At 39.6% G+C, this 20096-nt stretch overlaps 1 protein-coding gene across 5 annotated transcripts in view; it reads left to right on the top strand.

Moving 5' to 3' along the window:
• The first annotated feature begins 17488 nt into the window (after positions 1-17488).
• CCDC91 (coiled-coil domain containing 91) overlaps positions 17489-20096 on the top strand; it is a 113062-nt gene continuing 110454 nt past the window's right edge. Inside the window, exon 1 of one of the 5 annotated variants that reach the window (XM_030469375.1) lies at positions 17489-17507. The gene's annotated coding sequence lies outside the window, so the exon portion shown is untranslated. The other 4 variants (XM_030469374.1, XM_030469376.1, XM_030469373.1 and 1 more) reach the window with 4 other exon arrangements.

The following is a 20096-nucleotide window of genomic DNA, read 5'->3' as shown; positions in this document are numbered from 1 at the left end:
TTTAAATAGTACTAAACTGAGATGATCTTAAGTGAGAAGATGCCAGGACTTTTAACATAACTTACCCGTTTGACATAGGTCTCACCAAATTTTCTCTTTTTTTTAACAGCTTTTTTTTAACAGCCCCTGGACTCAGTGCTGGTGAGGTCACACCTCGAGTACTGTGTCCAGTTCTGGGCCCCTCAGTTCAGGAAGGATATTGAGGTCCTGGAGTGGGCCCAAAGGAGGGCAACCAGGCTGGTGAAGGGACTCGAGCACAGATCCTATGAGGAGACGCTGAGAGACCTGGGGGTGTTCAACCTGGAGAAGAGGAGGCTCAGAGGAGACCTCATCACTCTCTACAACTCCCTGCAAGGAGGGTGTAGCCAGGTGGGGGTTGGGCTCTTTTCCCAGGCAACTCTCAGCAAGACAAGAGGGCATGGTCTTAAGTTGTGCCAGGGGAGGTTTAGGTTGGACATTAGAAAGAATTTCTTTACTGAGAGGGTGATCAGACATTGGAATGGGCTGCCCAGGGAAGTAGTGGATTCTCCGTCCCTGGAGATATTTAAAAAGAGACTGGATGTGGCACTCAGTGCCATGGTCTGGTAACTGCAGTGGTAGTGGATCAAGGGTTGGACTCGATGATCTCTGAGGTCCCTGCCAACCCAGCCAATTCTACTATTCTATGATTCTATGAAAGTGAATAGATACTAAATACAATCCAGAATGGAAGATTATATAAATGTGATTAATAGATTGTTTACATTTGTTACCAGAGAATTCTTAAATTACTGATGTATGAAAAATAGTGGTATGCAAAATCTTTGTGACCATATAAGCATGTCTGTGATGGTTGGATAAATCATTACAGCACTGGCATAGAACAACTTTCTTTGTCATTACCTGAAACTGTAGGGTTTTCTCAGACTGTGAAGTATTTAATTGGCTTCTTCAGTATTTGGGTCGTGGCTATCTAGTATGTACATAAGAGAGGTATTTTAAGATTGAAAATGTAAGAAATATTGGAAATACTACCTGGCAGGATAAGGGGACAATGAAAACCTGTTCTCTTATCTGACTGACAGTACTCTGTAGACATATTGCTCCCAGGGACAGTTTTGCTGAAAATTTAGTGAGCAGACATTTCCATCCAACGAATTCAAACTCCTAGGATTTCATGGGGAGTAAATGTTGCCAGGAAAGTAATTTGTCTGTAACTTGGATGATGAGAAATTTTTTAGATAAATACAGATAAGGTGATAGAACCATGGAATAGTTTGGGTAGGAAGGGACCTTAAAGATCATGTAGTTCCAACCCCCAACATGGGCAGAGAGACCTCCTACTAGCCCAGGCTGCCCAAAGCCCCACCCAGCCTGGTGCTGAACACTGCCAGGAATGAGGTCAATCAAGGGAATGTCTAAACAAAAGTTGAGCTCTCCCTAGACAAAAGACTAAAGGTTGGGGTAAATCAGAAGTTGAGGGGTCAATTCTCTCTGGTGCCTGCTGAAAAACTCCAAATAGGCCTAAGGGGGCACAACAGTTTTTAAACAATTTTAAGGAAATTGAGTTATCCCACTTTACAGCTCATTCTTCTTTATTTTAACTTGATTTCTCAACATTTTTTGACAATTCTATTATCAGCCTGTGGTATTATTAAAGAAGGAAGATTACTTAAGATTCAGACCAAAATCAAGTAAAACAGACTTTCACTGATTTGATTTCTAGATAGGGGAAATAAGCCATTTTGAACCAACATATTAAACATATTACAACACATTTTAATTGTTTAAGAATGTTAAAACGCAAATTCTCCTAATTTGTGGGAATCCTAATAATTTCTGGAAATAGCTTTGTACCTAAGTTCCATCTGTTTGTGATAGGAGATGCTATATGGTGTTTTTAAAAAGGACAAAGATCCATTTGGTCTGTATGGGTCTGTGAATAAAGAAAACTAAACTCTATTTATTTTTTTTTAACAGATGGTTTCTTATAGATAATTTTGAGGATGCTTCTATATTTTGTACTTTCATGGCCATGAAAAAATATTATTCATGAAGAAATGAAGGAGAACATTTTGTGGCTTACTAAATATAATTAAAATCCAAAAAGGTCCTGAAGACCATGCTGTGTCTTGTTCTTGAAAAACATGTTGCTTTTATGTATCTAACAGCAACTGAACTCTTAGTGTATATTAAATACTAATGATGTCTAGCCATTGACCAGTAGCTTCCACCAAATCAAAAATACTAACGTAATATTTTCTTAAAGAAAAATGAGTAGTGACTTTCAAATTATTTCAATGAACCATTCAAAATTTAATCATTCGTATAGTTTTATGAATTACTTTTTAGTATCAATGTGAGTTTACAAACAAAAGGAAAATCAGTTTTGTCCAGTGAAATTTCTCACTTCATTAAACTCTCCCACACTAATTTTCTTCTACATAAGAAGATATGTCATATTTTTAACTCCCATAGTTCTTGCACTACTGATTTAATTCTCATAATTGCAGCTCAAAAGATAAGAGCTTGAAGTCTCTCTAACTAAGCTGTGCTTGCATAGAATAAATACCTTGAATGAAATGTGGACTATTAGATTCATTCCCCAGCTGTGCCTAAACCTCACCTATCAGCATCCTCATCTTTTTTCATGATCCTTATCCCTTCCTTTGAAAAATATCAGCAGCATTTTCTTAACAGACAGAATGTTCTGAGAACAGATCTCAAATATATGTGCTAATGAGCTTTTTAAATGAAAAAAAAAATCTGTAATCTGTATCTAAGGAATTTCCTGTTATTATTACAGTCCCATTTCATTCATATGTCAAAGCTACCAGCACCAGTAGTCTCTGATCAACAAACACCTTATCAGAGAATACCATGTATCAAATCTGGAAAAGGCAGGGCTGGATGGAGCACCTGCAGAGAATCCAGGTGACCAGATAACAACAATGCTTGGCTTGCTTTCTTCCACAAGCTCTTCGGTTAATCAATCTTGATCATCATCAGCTAACACTCTCAGTTTCTCCAACTCTTCACCTTTGTCCATTCAGAAATCACTGAATTTATAACTAGTCCAGTTGCATTGTTGGCCTCTGGATCAGGTCTCACAGCTAAAGGAAATACGTCCAAACAGATGACAGTAGTACTACCAAAACGTAGTAATACCTATATAATAAGGTATAGCAATTTCACCAACTAAACATTCACTTCCACACTTAACTGTCTTACTGGATGCTTCCACTAGATTCAAGTTCTTCCATTGTGTCTTGACCTCTTAGAATATTACTTCTAATTTTCAGTCATTTACCATATGAGATAAAATCCACATAGAGTTCACACAAGACTCAAAACAGAATTTCTGCTGCTTCTGTTTTCATTTTATTTAGGTTTATTTTTCTAAACCACATATTACCTTATACCTTGCCAATGTAACTCGTTTGGAAATAACATATTAATTCAAACAGTGTTTGTTTGAAGGAACTCTGATAGCTTTCAGCTGGCTAAACACAATTAGATAGCATGCTGTTGGTCTCTCAGACAGAAGTGAAAGTTCTTACCAAGTCACAGCTTTGATGCAAAATCCTTATGAGTACTTACAGTCCCTATATTGCTAGTGACAACTTTTTCTCAGGAGTCCTCCAAGTGCCAAAGTTCATGTAGTTCCTGTTTATATTCAGTTCATAGAATCATAGAATCAGCCAAGTTGGAAGGGACCCATCAGGCTCATCAAGTCCAAATCCTGTCCCTGTGTAGGGCACCCCAAGAAATGAAAACCTCAACTAAAATATTTGCAGACAAATGCTGCATTCTCAATGTCTAGGGAAGCCATTCAGACACATCTTCTACACAGATAACACGGTGGGCTAAGTAGATAATTCTATGGCAGGTTTGCTCTACTGCTGTTTATTTTGGTAGAAAGTAGTTGCTAAAATTGTTCTCATGCATCCAAAACAAAATGTAACTTGATAACGCATCCACTGAAAATATAAAGCAGGTCCAGAAAAGGAAACTGCAATTCAGATTTGTTTTAAAGTGTTTCATAATGGCCTGATTATTTTGTTTTCCAAAGCAAACAAAAAGCTAAATGTCCCATATACAAAACCCAGTGGAATTCAGTGCACTTCTGAAATGAACTTGAAACCATAGTTGTTAAACATAAAGACTCATAATCAGGTTTTGATAACATTTTTCTCTTTTACTGGTCCCTGAAAGACTTGTAGGAGCAATCCAGGAAAGTAATTACACACAAAGGAATGTTAAAATGCATTATAAATAACACTATGCCTCTTCATAGAATCAGTGTCAGGTTGAGAGGGACCTCGAGGATCATCTTTCTATTTTTATTTATTTATTTACTCTCATATTATTGTTTTTATCATATATCCCAGCACCCTGTCGAGCTAAGACTTAGAACTTTCCAAACCCCAGGAATCCACTACTTCTCTTGGAAGACTATTTCAATGTCTCACCATCCTCATAGTGAAAAAGTTTCCTCTTCCTTCTAGCAGAATCTCCCCAAGAGCAACTTGTGCCCATTGCCCCTTGTCTTGTCCATGTGATTCCTTGTAAATAGGGAGTCTCCATCTTCTTTGTAGCTGTCCTTTAAATACTGGAATATTGTAAAAAGGTCTCCCCTAAGGCTCTTCTGAAGGCTGAACAGACCCAGTTTTCTCAGCCTGGCCTCATATGGCAGGTGCTCTATTCCTCTGATCATCCTTGTGGCTCTTCTCTGGACCCTCTCCAGCCTGTCCACGTCCTTTTTGTACAACTGGGACCAAAACTGAACACAATACTCTATGTATGGTCTGAAAAGAGCTGAGTAGATCGGTATGGTAACTTCCTTGTCCCTGTTGGTGATACCCTTGTTGATGTAGCCCAGCTCCCTGTTGGTTTTCTTTGCAGATGAAGCACACTGTTCATTTGTGTTGAGCCTCTTGTCCACCAAGACCCCCACGTCCCTTTCTACTACTGGGTTCTGTGTTCTCAGGTGCAAAACCTTGCACTTCTCTACATTGAACTTCATAAAGTTCCTGTTAGCCCACTTCTCCAGCCTAAGTCATCCTAGAGGGTGGCCCTCCCTTCTGGGGCATCAACATCTCTACTCAGCTTGGTGTCATCAGTTAAATTCAGTATAATAGCTTTTCCTCTCCCTTTGAAAATAATAAAGTTATTTTACTAGCGTTGCAGCAGTAGATGTATCATCTATTTTAATTAAGCTCAAACCCTGTAGAGTTTAGGTAGAGAATGGTCTGATAATTTAAATATCTTTATTATGGCACAACCACACATCAAATGTTTGCTCTTCTAGCTGCTGGGAGAACAGTACTCCTTTAAAGTAATTTGTAAGAGAAACATACATGACTGCAAATAAATGTTCTAAAGTCTTGGTAGATATAATCATTATTACAGTATTATGCTGCTAAACCACTGGTTGCTCAGGGCAGCATAATCAGCTGGTCACTTATTAACCATAATTAATGCTACCTGGGTTCCATGCTGTTAAGACAAACTATAGAAAAACAGCAGTTATCATTAGCCACCACTTACCTGATTTATGCATAGTTTATACTACTTATCTGTCTTGCACAAAAGAGCACTTTTTGAAGCATTTGCTTTGCTGTAAAGAGAAAGGCCTCTTTGAACTCCCCAGCTCTGTAATGTTAAAAATAAATAAATAAATTATTTGAAGAATCTTCAGTTTCAGTAGAGTAAACTTATTACCCATTTCTGGAAATTGCATTCAACTTCCCTCTAAAAGAAAAAAAAAACCTGCCATATACATTTGACAGTTATCTGGGAATGTCTGTGGTATGCCTATCAGAAATGTGATTACTCCTCTCCTTTCTAAGCCCTGACAAGAAGCCGTGATTGCCCCTGACAGTCTTTCACAAGCAGACAATGTCTACACTTACAATGATTAATGAAGGTTTTCTTCTCTTATTTCATCTTTTTGTTCACCAAAGAATCATAACTGGCAGTGTTGATGTAGTTTCATGTTTTGTTCCAAAAGAATGTGCTTAATGAATTAGTTTTTTTAAAAAATGTAATTTCTGACGGAAGAAAAACTTCAGTGAAACCTCAGGATATTTATTGGAGAAAAGCCAAAAACAACCCACCCTAAACAAAATTGAATCCTTGAGAACAAATCTTTTCCCAAAACTTAGAACAGGTTTGGTCCTGTGTTCCTGAAGCTGGATAGATTCTATCAGTACCATATAATTACTCTCATGGCTTCTTACAATACCTGCTATAACAAAGCAATGGACCTGAAATGTGTCAATGGACTTCAGAATGACAGTCATCTCATAAATAAAGGATATTTGCTGTCAGGAGTCTCTGTTCCGGAGCATAAACTCTCCTGGTTCCTCAGGATATACCTGCATTGTCATATTTGCCCAACCTCAAGCTTAAAATTTAGTTCCTGTAACACCTTTGTTACCTACATGTTAATGCATGCTCAGACTCAATTTTAGCGTTTGCCATCTTGCTAACTGTCAGAGAAACTGTGCTGGAAAAGAAAAAAGAGCAAAGGATTTAGATCAGATTTATGCTTCAGGTCTATTGTTACAGAAGGTAATGGACATGGCAGGATTAAGTTGTCCTGGCTCCAGTCATCCAAAAGTGTATCAGCTTGCCATTTCCTTCCATTATGACTCAATATCAACATCATCTCAGAGTTCGACTAAAAAATCTGTTGGGCACGAAACAAATTTTTGCTTCCTGGGGTAGCAGTCATTATATAATTACATAGCAATTATGTGAAACAGATTAGTGAGTAGCAATGTAGAAAGGAACTATATGGGCCTAGGAGAAAAAATAAAATTTCTGGAAGTAGGTAAAGAAAGAAAAAGTTTTCTTCTAACAAATCTCTAAGCAAAGAAGGCCACAGAGGGAACATGCCCTGGTCTGGATGCAAGAGAAAAATACAACTACAGGTTGAAAAAACAAAGAATTTATACTTTATTATATTTCATACATTCATAACCTCAGCTAGCCCTGCCGGGACACACTGGCCTGTTCCATGACATGCAGGCTGGGTTTAAATTACATGATGTTAATCTTCAGCACCTGTGATAGGCAAGTCAGGCCACAGCCTCCATGATGCATTCAAGGTGTGAGGCCATAGGGCATCGGCCCTTAATCTGACAGCCAAAAGGTTGATTTTGGAAATCCCCTTGCCACAGACTGGTGTCCTATACATGCTCACTTGCAGACCACTACTGAAAGTCTTGTAGATCAACTCTGCCTGAATTAAAAGCCATGATGTAGATTTTACTGTGGTGAGCACAGGAGGGGCTGAGATGAAACACTCAGCACATACGGAAAAAATGGCAAACCCAAGCTCCTGTTGTGAAAATTTCCTAACTGTCTGAGCCTAGGGTGAGTCTAATAATAAGCTATAAGTGTTGGCTGTGCACAACTCCAGAGGCTGTACCTTTGCAGAGCTTTCATTATCTCTGAGAACACAAAAATATAGAAATATTAGAAAAGTGCAAGAAAATAGGTATCATACTATAGAAAATAGGCACTTAAATAACTATATGATGAAAACTCCTATCTTACATACCCTTGATTTTGTTGACATGTGCCTGAATTCATGTGCCAATTCTAGTTAGACTATCTAATTAAAAACCCTAACAAAGTAAACCTGAGTGAACAGAAAATGTACCCAGGAATAGAAGTCACATTTTAATTTATCAAGAGGTGTTTAAACTATGTAGATGATAATTTATAATAATATTATCAGAATTTTAAAATAGACAGGCACACAATGGTGTGAACTAGGTTTTTCACAGCATGCATATGGAATGTGGAAAGTTAGGTGGTGGCAAGTTGTACAGCCTGTGGGGTCAATCTTACCCCTAGACACACATGTGTGTTATTTATCTGCTGAAATGCTAGGCAACACTTGCTGATTTTAGAAAGTATGTACACACAACTGTGGGCAAGACTGAACAGTGACTTCTCAATTTGAAGTTTCCTCATACAAATGCAAAACCTTTTTGCAATCTGATTCTAATTAACAATAGATTCATTCATTCATTCTCTAACAAATGAGCAGAAATCCCCTTCCTTTAGCAATACATAGACATTTGATAGTAATGAAATATTTGAGGTGATAATGTGTTACAAGATCTGATTCTGTTGTACTTAAGACTCAAGTCCTATTTCCATCTCAATTAAGGGCCACAAAGCCACCGTTCTGTATTATTTGCTCAGAGGCATCAGAAGAAGAAATCTTCCACCCACAGCTGCAAAGAAAGCAGTGAATTTATTTTGTCACAGTGAAGAGAATGTCAGTGTTGGCCTAATATTTTACCTGTAATCAATGTAACAGAAAAGTTCCTACTGAATGTCAGCAGCAGCAGCTTGCATAGTTTTTTCATGATCTGAATTCACTATTACAAGAAACTTCTCAGTGATTCCAGCATTCCCAATTGAAAAAAAAGAACCAAACAGATTTGTGTAAAAGTGCCCCTTAATATACTGAAAAACTTCTTGCTAATACAGCCTGGGAAGCCTTTTATCAGCCTACTGTTGGCTGATATTCAATTTGTTGTCCACCAGGACTCCCAGATCCTTTTCAGCACTTCTGTGAGACTCTTAAGTATTGCAACAAGAGATACAAATCCATTATTTTTTTTTCAGGCAACTACTACCAGGGTGTTTACTTTATACTGGCGTGTCCAAAGAAGAGCAACAGAACTGATGAAGATTCTAGAGAACAAGTCTAATGAGGAGGAAACTGGGGTTCTTTAGCTGGGAGAAAAGAAGGCTCAGGGGAGACCTAACTGTCCTTTACAATAACTTGAAAGGAGCTTGTAGTGAAGTGAGTATTGGTCTGTTTTTTTCCAAGTAGATGGAGCAGGGGACCATTAGGATATAATTCCTTAAAATATTTTATATTGTCAAAATCATAAAATATTTCTATAATTAGGTTTTGGTAACATGAGACATGTCCTCCTAAAATGTTAGCATATCGTATTGCCTTTATTGTATTGCATTTGCTACACATTCACACTAGTGAACATTCAATGCTTTATCTATTTTCAATAAGAACATCTAGTAAAACTAAAATTTTATGGTTTTAATTAAGTTTTTGCATAGCAGCTGGATTACTTGGGAGTGCTCCTAATGGGAAAGAAAGCTCCAATAGATGGATAAATAACCTGAATGCTATTTCAGAGAAGGGCTTCTCGTGTTGTTGCACAATGTATAAACGCAATTTATACAAAGCATTTGCTATGTGCATGTCATGATTTTTTTTTTTTGTATCAGACAGTAATGAAAGAAAATATTATTATTTCTGGTATTCATTCAACAATTTTTCCTCTTCCATAATGAAACACAACTACATGACAACTAGAGACATATAATTCCTCCTTCTTCATGTGAAGAGATGGAAAGTATATGCCTTCATTTGGGAAACAGGAATGGAAGAGTTCCTTTCGGTACTGTAATTTCACTCAGTCTTTGACTATATCTAGACATGGATACACAAACCACACTGACATTCCTTAAGGCCTCCCATTTGGTGACATTGTCTGACACTGCTGGATTACTGCTGAAGAAAGGAATGGTAAATCCCTCCTGACTGCTGGTGGAAAGAATGCCATTGCCTATGTAATAGCTGTCCAACAATAATCAGTGCAGTCACCATTGCTGACAAAGTCCAGGACTCAGAAAAGGATAGACAGTTTTTTTAAAGAGAACTAATTGAGGAATTTTTGTCCCTGAACACTTCTGACTCTTTGCCTGTATCTGTCTCAAATGTAACAAAGTCAGAGTTGCTTATAAGTAACTCCAGAACTGTGACAAGTTTTTTCTGAAGATTTAGTGTGAGATAGTACGGAATTTGCTTAGAATAATTTTTGGAGTTCATCTGCTATATAACTTTGTCTCACTGCAAGCTATTTTTAAAGAGCAGATATTAAATTACTTGTATGCAAAGGTATGGTAACATGCTCACCAAACTGATCCAGTATCTTGTTCCACCAAATCTGGTGAGAGACGATTCTAGGACTGACTAATACGGTACCTGCATCTGGTTCAACTATTTTACTAGAGTCATGATTTGTACTTTAGGAAACACAATTCCAAAACCACTGTATTTGACCTTCAGTGTTCAAATGATGACCTTGCTTACAGAATCTTGTCTTTGCTCACTTGTAGCCTCTCAGCTAAGCCCTTGACTCAGTAATCAGGACAGTTGCTCATTCAAGTTCTCTGAAAAACCGTGTGCTAGCTTTAGTTGTTGGACCATACACCTGAGATTTCTGAGAGTTTGTTGATTAAAATTTTGCAAACTGTTTATGTGGTTTGAGGTAGGGGCAGTGAATTATCAAATCTTGTCAAAGAGTCTAAGGTCTGTAATGTTTATAGGTTAGATACAGACATTACTGTGCATCATTTAAGAAAGTGTGTTGAGATGGTAAAGCAATACTTATACCATATTATGATTCTAAATTAATTTTTTTATATTCTTCAGTTCTAAGGCATCTTTATAATCTTCAGTAAAAGATTATAAACCTACTGTAAAAGAGGAAGTGAAACTAAGTTTCCCAGGTGCTTCATAGGACACATTTCTCAGGTCTGGCTTTCCATAGCTTAAGAGAGGAAGTTAGGAAGTGTTAGGAAGTTCAGGACTGCCTGCATGACTTCCTAGATTACTTATGTCTGTATCAAGTCAGTGCTATTAACACAAAAAAACTTCTTATAAATTTTCTCAGAAATTATAGCAAGCCATAAATAAACAAACCCCATATGATAAAGCTCTAACTTTAAGATATTTGTATGGAGAAGAGGTATTAAATTAGTGCTATGATTTAACTGCTGTCTCATTCTTTGAGGTGGTCTCCACAAAACCATGTTGATGGTATAACTTCAGTAGTGGTGCAAAGCCTGTCCTTTTAATGTATTTATTGAAAATTAAAATAAATACAGAAAAAAACACACCACAGCAAAAACTTAGGAAGAGGACCAAAAGCTTCAGGAAGCTTTTCCCCCATTGAATTTATCTCCTACTGGGGTTAACCCACAACATATGCTTAACCTTATGTACTTTGGCAACACTGCAGAGAAGGTACTGATTAATTTAAAAGTAAAAATGTTTCAGAATGATCCATAGAAGTCCTGAAGTTCTAAAAAAGCCAAGCAGAAAAAATAGAATTATTTTTAAATGGCAATACTTTTGTCCTCAGAAACTATTTTTTTTTTGAGCAAAGTTCAGAGTTCCTGAACTTGGTGTTGAGAGAATTTATGGATCTTGTCAGCTCTTTCAAATCCCCTGAAAATGTGTGTATATTAGCTACGAGCTGAAGAATACAGACCTATTTCTTGCTGATGAGGTTTTACTGATTTAAAGTGCTGCAAGTATTCTTGTAATTGGTTTAAAAAGGACTATTTGGACATTTCTCTCACAGCTTAACCAAGCTCCCAGCACTTGTGCAGTTTGCCATGATTAACTAGGTGGTTTTTTTATGCCACATTGTTTTCTCTAGAATTTCTATGACTAAAATATTTACTTATTTTAAAATTAAAAAGGAAAACTAAAATACTGTAGGATATGGATATGGATAAATATCCTGAATGCTATTTCAGAGAAGGGCTTATTGGGCTATTTCAGAGAAGGGCTAAAAAACTAAAATACAGCACTTCAAGTAAGAGCACTTTTCACAAACTGCACTTATTTAAGGAGACTTGCTCTTGTGAATAAAAAAATCTGTCATAAATCTTTTTACACGATTTCACAAAAGCCTCCAGTGTAGCATTGATGCTTAGACAAACACACTTAATACACAAAGCAATTAAACCTGGAAAAAGGTAGCTGAAAATTATATCACATTGCAAATTCACAAGTACTTCAATAGGATTTAAAAGAAAACAAAACCAAACCAAACAGCAGGTCGTTACTTAAAACAAGACCACATAATCCAAAAAACCACCAAGTAGAGTCTAGATGCATAAAAGCTGTAACCACTAGAGATAAGTAGAGCAGCTGCTACTAATTCACTGCACACAGAGCACTGCATGCCATGAGATGGCAGGTACAGCACTGTGCTTTATCAGAATGCTTACCTGTTGAATCTCGAGAAATCTTTGCATTGCTGCCTATAACTGCCTAGAGAGTTTGCCAACAGACTCTATAAATGGAAAAAAATACTTTAGAACTTGGCCTCTAGGTTCTGATACTGTCATCCAAAAGGAGAAATGTATTACAATTCATTAGGGAAAAAAAATGGACTCTATAGCAGGCTTCTTGTCTAACAGCAGGATTTTTCTTCTAAGGAAATTGTAATGATTTCTATACCATAATATTTCCTGTAAAACCTTGGACAGCTTTATAGTATAGCATGCTTTAACATGCAGAGAGGGGTGTAAGAATTTTTCTAAGAAGGCAGATTGTGGTTTAGGAACAAATATGCTTTTTGTTTTACTGCCAGTATTAATACCAACAAGGTCTGAACTATGTAGTGATGGTACTAGTGACCTTGACATGTAAGAAATCAAAATTGATGAAACAGATTAAATCATTCTACACAATGGTCAGTTTCAGGCTTCACATTGTATTTTCTTCTCCTGCGCATTCAAACTGTTGAACTGTTTGGATCTTGCTCCTAATGACCCCAAGAATCAGAGGATGTTGGTTCTTATCATGGAAACAAAAGTTTGCAAACAACTTGAACTTGGTCCTTCCATATTGTCCTTCTGATCACCAAAAAGAAAGACTTTAGGTGTTTTAAGTCCTGACTGTATTTCAAAAAGTTGAATGGCAAAAAAAGGGTAATCCTTTAGATAAGGAAGCTTACTGTCCTACATCGCCTTGTCTCGATCCATTTCAGGATAAGAAAAATGAATACATCTGTCTCTGTTATACCACCAGTTTCCCTCAGCAAGGAGCTCAGCTCTTTAGCTTAATGAGGACATTTAATAGTGGTAAATCAATCCCTATCTACTTTATAAATCATGCTTGTTCAACAGAGTTTTTCCTATTTCTCTCCAGTGGTTTAAAAAAGTGTCCAGTCCAAAAGCATTACAAACATTGTTTGATTTGGAAGACCCACAAATATGACTGCCTTCATTCCACACAAACTGCTATACTGAAGGGTGGTATTACCCACTTATTTATAACCACCTAATGTTACCATGTAAGGCTGAACCAATTAAAAGTAAAAGTCCCAGAACTGACAGGAATCTCCATAAACTTTGCTCTCTAGGAGACACAACAATAACATTCAGCCCAAATTAAGAAGTTTATGGCCTTCAGACTATTTTGGGTGCAATTATAGTGGACTTTCTGTTTTTCAGAAATCTAAGTATATTTCATAAAACTCTAGAGAGAAACATAGTTTCAAAATGAGTGCAGCTACCAAACATAAACATAAGCAATCAACCTTTTGCTGCTACATTTAATCTTAAATCATAATATAGACCTCCTATATAGCTTCTACTTTTTTATTCCCTTTAAAAACTGGAATGAGTGTCTAGCTTGCAATGTGTTTCTTCCTCTCGCTTTATTTGCTGATCTTTCATTTATTAAATTGTCCATTTCAGGCTTCAGGGAATGAGTTTGAAAGTGAGACAAATTATTTTCTTGTTTCCTTTTGTTTCTTCTCCTTTTGTTTTTCAAAATATGGTGACTGTCAGGAACCAGTAGTATGAAGGCCAAAAATTCATACTGGTGGTTTGCCAAAACTGGGGTATTCACTGAGCTGCAGTGTTAGAGACTAAGAAAAATATTTTTCTATTTCCTTGGGGTGCATTACAATAGGAAATACTCTTAAATTATAAGGGGCGTTATCCAGGGAGATTTTCAAAACTAACTGACAAGTACTTTGAGACAGGGCAGCTGCAGTAAAAGATTCACCAATATTTCAGCACATTTCAAGGGCTGCAGTGTGGCAACTCAGCAGGGAAGATGATTATCAAAACAAAACCACATCACACCCCAAGGAGACCATAAAATACAGATATTTAGAAAATTATAGACATAAAGGACTTTTCCCACTTGAGTTAATTTGAAAAAACCAAACCGAGATAGAGGTTTTGTTGCAAAAATCTAAATTGTGCAGAATTGATGTTGAAATTGATTTTTGGACAAGCTAAACATTATCATGCATAAAAAAATCTTAATATTGAATATCTTTTTGGAACTCCTTTAGTATACTAGGGACATTTTCCTCTGCTGTGATGCTGACACATGAATCATAGAATCATAGAATTGGCTGGGTTGGAAGGGACCTCAGAGATCATCAAGTCCAACCCTTGAACCACCGTTGCGGTTGCTAGACCATGGCACTGAGTGCCACATCCAGTCTCTTTTTAAGTATCTCCAGGGACAGAGAATCCACTACTTCCCTGGGCAGCCCATGCCAATGCCGGATCACTCTCCCCGTAAAGAAATTCTTTCTAATATCCAACCTAAACTTCCCCTGGCACAACTTAAGACCATGCCCTCTTGTCTTGCTGAGAGTTGCCTGGGAAAAGAGACCAACCCCCCCCTGGCTACCCCCTCCTTTCAGGGAGTTGTAGAGAGTGATGAGGTCTCCTCTGAGCCTCCTCTTCTCCAGGCTGAACAGCCCCAGCTCCCTCAGCCTCTCCTCATAGGATCTGTGCTCAAGTCCTTTCACCAGCCTGGTTGCCCTCCTTTGGATCTGCTCCAGGACCTCGATATCCTTCCTGAACTGAGGGGCCCAGAACTGGACACAGTACTCGAGGTGTGGCCTCACCAGGGCTGAGTACAGGGGCAAATTAAAATGAATTACGGATAGAAGACATTTTTCCATATCGTTCCAAGAATTTTTTGAGAACTTTAAGGAAACATACATTTAGTCATTTATGAATGTTTTCTAGACTAATATTACTTTACTATACACATACACAGAATTTGCCTAACATTTTTATGGACACTAAAAAACCACTCTTAAAATATCAGTGACTAGATAACTTCTAGGCTACAAGGAACCTCTTTGACACTATGAATACTTCCATGAATCTTACTGTTTTTTTTAATAAATCACACTATAAATAAATAAATAAAAATTTAACAAAATCACACTATAATTTTGATCAGTCTTCTTTGGCTACTGTGAGAAATGCTTTAGTAGTGTCATCCTCTCTGCACAGAGCAAATTGAGCAACTACTTGTCATCTTGATACTTCCCACCCCTCATTAAAATAGCATTGAAAAGTATTGATATTAATTGATATTATTGATATTAATGCAATCTTTTTAGTGGAAAATCAAAAAATTTGACTTATTTTTTTCTCCTCTATCAAATTCTGACACAAAGAAAATAACGTGTCCTACAAAAAGTAAGAGACATCTGACAGCAGTCACTGTAAACCATTAAACTTGGGAAAGATAAAAAAATAATTATAAAAAGCAATGCATTTACTTTCACTGATTTGCAAAGTGGAGAAAATGAGGTAATGAGACAAATTACATTTTGAAGGGACATTTTCCCTTACATAAGAAGTATAAAGTTAGGCATATTATATACTAATTCTCATAACCCAAAAGATACAGCTGTGCTTTAGAACACAGTGAAAATATAATTACCTAATTTAGTTTGGTAAGAGCTACTTTTTCTTGGTTTTTTGCCTAGAATATGCTTATTCCTTCTGCAAAAACAGTATGGCAAATTCTAAAAAAGAAAAGTAACGTATTGCAGAGGCAAAACAGAATGTAGTCATCATAAATATAATGATTTAAGGGTTACTGCCTAGATATCAGTAAGAGATATCTGTACTGATCTTTACAAAAAAGAGTAATACCTTGACAGAAAAAAAAAAGCAAAATCTACAGTTTATTTACAAAACAGGAGCAGGCAGTCCTGGCTTGAATACCATTCTTGAAAGGATCTCCTTGATTCCTATGAACCTGGATCTTCACTTTTAGTTTTACAGAAAACAAATGAGATACCTACTGACTAAAATTTAATTGGGTTTCTTGAATATTAATAAATTATGATTAATAAAGAATATTTAAAAGGTTCTCTTAAAATTTTTCCCCTGCACACCAAGAAGAAACTCTACCAGCTGACAAACCTATATAGTGGTCTGTAACTCGGATAATACTGTAGTGGAAGACTAATACAAGAGCCCTTAGAATTGCTACTTTTGTCTGCTGAAGATTAATGTTCAGAAATGTCCCTCAAACTTTCAACTTTTATGGTGATTTGTTGTTTTGTCTCCTTTACATGTGTGGCATAACTTGTAAAAAGGTGCATGTGTTATTTACAAAACCCCCCACCTTCTCTTGCCATCTTTGGCAACACTGCAGTCAGGTGTAATGCTACACATAGCATGGAACGTGTACTGTTTCAGTGCCATAATGCTAAATCTGTTTCATTCTCTCTTTTAATGCTCTTGTCATTAAATAGATTATTTATTCTATTAGATACCAAAAGTGTTTTGTCCAAATAATAGATTCAGTAGCAAAAATATCCAGTGAATTTTCCACAGTTCATAGAATCACAGAATCATAGAATCAACTGGGTTGGAAGGGACCTCAGATATCATCAAGTCCAACCCTTGATCCACTACTGCTGCAGTTACCAGACCATGGCACTGAGTGCCACATCCAGTCTCTTTTTAAATATCTCCAGGGACAGAGAATCCACTACTTCCCTGGGCAGCCCATTCCAATGTCTGATCACCCTCTCTGTAAAGAAATTCTTTCTAATGTCCAACCTAAACCTCCCCCGGCACAACTTGAGACCGTGCCCTCTTGTCTTGTTCTCTTGTTCATCACACTTTGCTATGTTATCCGTAACCTCAATGTTCCGCTCTAGTCTTTGACACGATGTCCTCTAAACACCCTACACCAACTGCTGAGAGAACTGCCCCAAATCCTATCTTTTCCTGCTGACCAGGCCGGAAAGGACTTTGTAATGTCCCATCATCTATCGATTAATTTTCTGTGATGACGCAGACGGGTGGCAGCCAGCACTAACTAACCATGCCACCGCTGCCTCAGGACAAAGCTTTTGAGGCACCAAGCCTCAGGTCACCAAGCAGACAGCAGAGCAACGACGTTTTGACTGTAGAACCAAAGGCCAAGAAGCAAAGGCTCCATCCAGGGACGCGGGCTGCTCCGAGAACAGCGCCAGCCGGTGATTCCAGTGGCGTTGGGTTTCCGTGATCGGCCCGGTAAGGAAGAATAAGGCGCCGTGATAGCCGGGGAGGCGTCTGAGGATGACAAGTTAGTCCCCAAAGGACCCATCAACGCCGGCGGCGCCCCTTGCCCCGCCGTTAGGCCCAGCGCGGCGGTTACGGCGGTTACGGCGGTTCCAGCGCTTACCGCAGCACCGACCGCGCACCGCCCCCTCCGGCCTCCGGCAGCCGCTCCCGCCCTGGCGCGGGCCCTCGCCGCCACCCAATCAGCGGCCGCCTCTTCCCACCGCGCGCGTGCGGGGCTGGCGGCCACGTGACTCGCGGGCCGCCGAGGCTGGGGGAGGCGGGGGCGCCGCGGGCCGGGCCGGGCCGGGGCTGGGGGGGACGCGCGCTACATCCGCATCCGGGTGAGGCCGCGCGGGCCGGTGCGTGCGTGCGTGTCCGTGCGGCTCGCGCGCGCCGGGGGCGGTTTTTCTGTCCCCGCGGCGGGCGGGGGGGGACGCGGCCGTTGGTGGCGGCTGCAGGCGGGGAGCGGCCGCGGGGTCTGTGAGAAGGGCGGCTGCGGGATGGCCTGAAGGGAAAGGGGCATCCGTTCCGCACCGTCCCCCCCCCCCCCCCCTCCCTCCTCTCTAGAAGCCTAGCAGGGGGAGGCAGGCTCCGTTTCTTTCGGGTTCACCGCCCTTCCCAACCTGGGGTTGCGGGAAGTGGAGCTGGCCCGGTACCGGCGCCGGTAGAGCTTGGGTGCTGCAGGTGACTGTCTCTGCGAGGCCTGCCTTCATCGACTTGACTCCTCCTCCGGTGCTGCCCCCTGGTTCTGGCCCGACCTGTGTCACAGCCACGACCCACTAGTGTTGATACCCGTGAGCTGTGGTGCCTGGTCTTAGTGACGTGCGACAAAAGGGGATTTAAAAATTAGTTTAGAGGAGCAATAGGAGGAGCCTTGCTTCTCTACACCAGAAACTTGATACTCTTGTCAACAGGAAGGAGAACCTTGTGAGTAGTTCTCTAGCCCAGAGGTTTGGACATCTTGGTTATGACTTCTCTGCTTCTCCATTTCTAGGGCTAAACTCTGCCTGGCCAATTTCTTAAGCATTGCCTGGAATCTTAAGTAGTGGGGAAGTACTTGGTCTGATTTCAGGAGTGCCTGTGTGCCTCACATCTGTTGCTATAGATGGAGTTTGGTGTTGAAGTATTTCTGAGTATCTGTCTGCATCTCCAAGCATCTGAAAGATTTCCTGTAAATCTGGTCTTTAAAAATTCAGGTTTTGAGACTTCTCATTGATACAGTAGGGTTAACTGTGTCCTCTTGATAGCTTAGCACCTGAGTTTAACATTTTGCTAGGATACTCCCTTGATGAATTCTCTGCAGCTGTGGTTCTCCTCAGGAGACTGTAATTTATCTTATAGGCAAATTTCCTTTCCTGGGTTAGCAATTATTTTTGCCTCTTAGCTGCACACTGTGAATGCATTTCTTGCCATCTTACCACATCATTTTAGTGGAGCTTTGGGTAGTTCTTGTCAGAGTGCTTGAACACCTGTTTCTGTAGCCTTGTTAAATTGTCTTTGTTCTCAGTGCTTTCTGGCTCTTTTGCTTTCTCCTCTCTGCATGCATTTGTTAGATTTTGTTCCAAGTGCCTTTATATCCATGGCTTGAATGTCTAAGTAACTGTTGGTGCTGCTGTTCTAGTGCTTCACTGGTTTTTTTCTTTTGGGATGTCAGTTTCTCAGTCCCTAATACAGGAAAAAAGACTGATGACCATTTTCAGAGTTTTCAGGGAGACAGCATCCCTCAACAAGTGTGATTCAGGTGATGTCTGGATGCTTGATGAATCATGGGTAATCCCAGAGCCTTTTCCAGAACCTCTTAAAGAGATGTTTGAGAATCTGGAGCAAATTTATTTTGTACTATTTTTGAAAGGAAGATGATTAAATACAGGAGACTGGGAGAGTGACTGTGTGCCTCAACATGTCTTTATGGATAGCTTCACTGATAATCTGCTGGTAGTCTGGGACATCACAGCCTCTATATGCTGATTCCTTCTGCCTTAAGCTGAGATGGTATTTTACTGTAGCTCATCTGGGGAGCAGGTAGATTTTGGACACAGCAAAGCAGTGAATGTTAAAGTAGAGCCTGTCACCTTTGAATGTGTTGTTATTCAAATCTTTATTCTGACTATTGTAATTAAGCTTAAAGCTTCCTTCTGATTTAATTCTGCATAGAGATAGGAAATGATTGAAAACTGAGTGTATGTGGTGACATTCACATACAAGGATTTTGAAACCTACTGATCAGCTGGTGCTTCAGTAGACCTCTCTGTGCAGTTTAAAATACTTTTGTGTTTAATTACAAGCTACTTGATTGTTTCCTGTCTGTCTTTGAACACCATGAACGAGCTCCTCCACATTTCATTCCAAATGACATGTTGCCAGAGCTTGTCATCAACCTCATCCAACGGGATGAGGTTCAACAAGGCCAAGTGCCGGGTCCTGTGCTTTGGCCACAACAACCCCATGGGGAGCTCCAGGCTGGGCACAGAGTGGCTGGAGAGCAGCCAGGCAGAAAGGGACCTGGGAGTCTGGATTGAAAGGAAGCTGAACATGAGCCAGCAGTGTGCCCAGGTGGCCAAGAAGACCAATGGCATCCTGGCCTGTATCAGGAATAGCGTGGCCAGCAGGTCCAAGGAAGTGATTCTGCCCCTTGTACTCAGCGCTGGTGAGGCCACACCTTGAGTACTGTGTCCAGTTCTGGGCCCCTCAGTTCAGGAAGGATATTGAGGTCCTGGAGCAGGTCCAAAGGAGGGCAACCAGGCTGGTGAAGGGACTCCAGCACAGACCCTATGAGGAGAGGCTGAGGGAGCTGGAGGTGTTCAGCCTGTAGAAGAGGAGGCTCAGGGGAGACCTCATCGCTCTCTACAACTACCTGAAAGGAAGGTGTAGCCAGGTAGGGGTTGGTCTCTTTTCCCAGGCAACTCTCAGCAAGACAAGAGGGCATGGTC

The sequence above is a fragment of the Calypte anna genome, chromosome 1 (genome assembly GCF_003957555.1).
Source record: "Calypte anna isolate BGI_N300 chromosome 1, bCalAnn1_v1.p, whole genome shotgun sequence".
NCBI lineage: Eukaryota > Metazoa > Chordata > Aves > Apodiformes > Trochilidae > Calypte > Calypte anna.
Note: the sequence above shows the minus strand (reverse complement) of the source record. Positions and strands in the feature narration are given on the sequence as shown.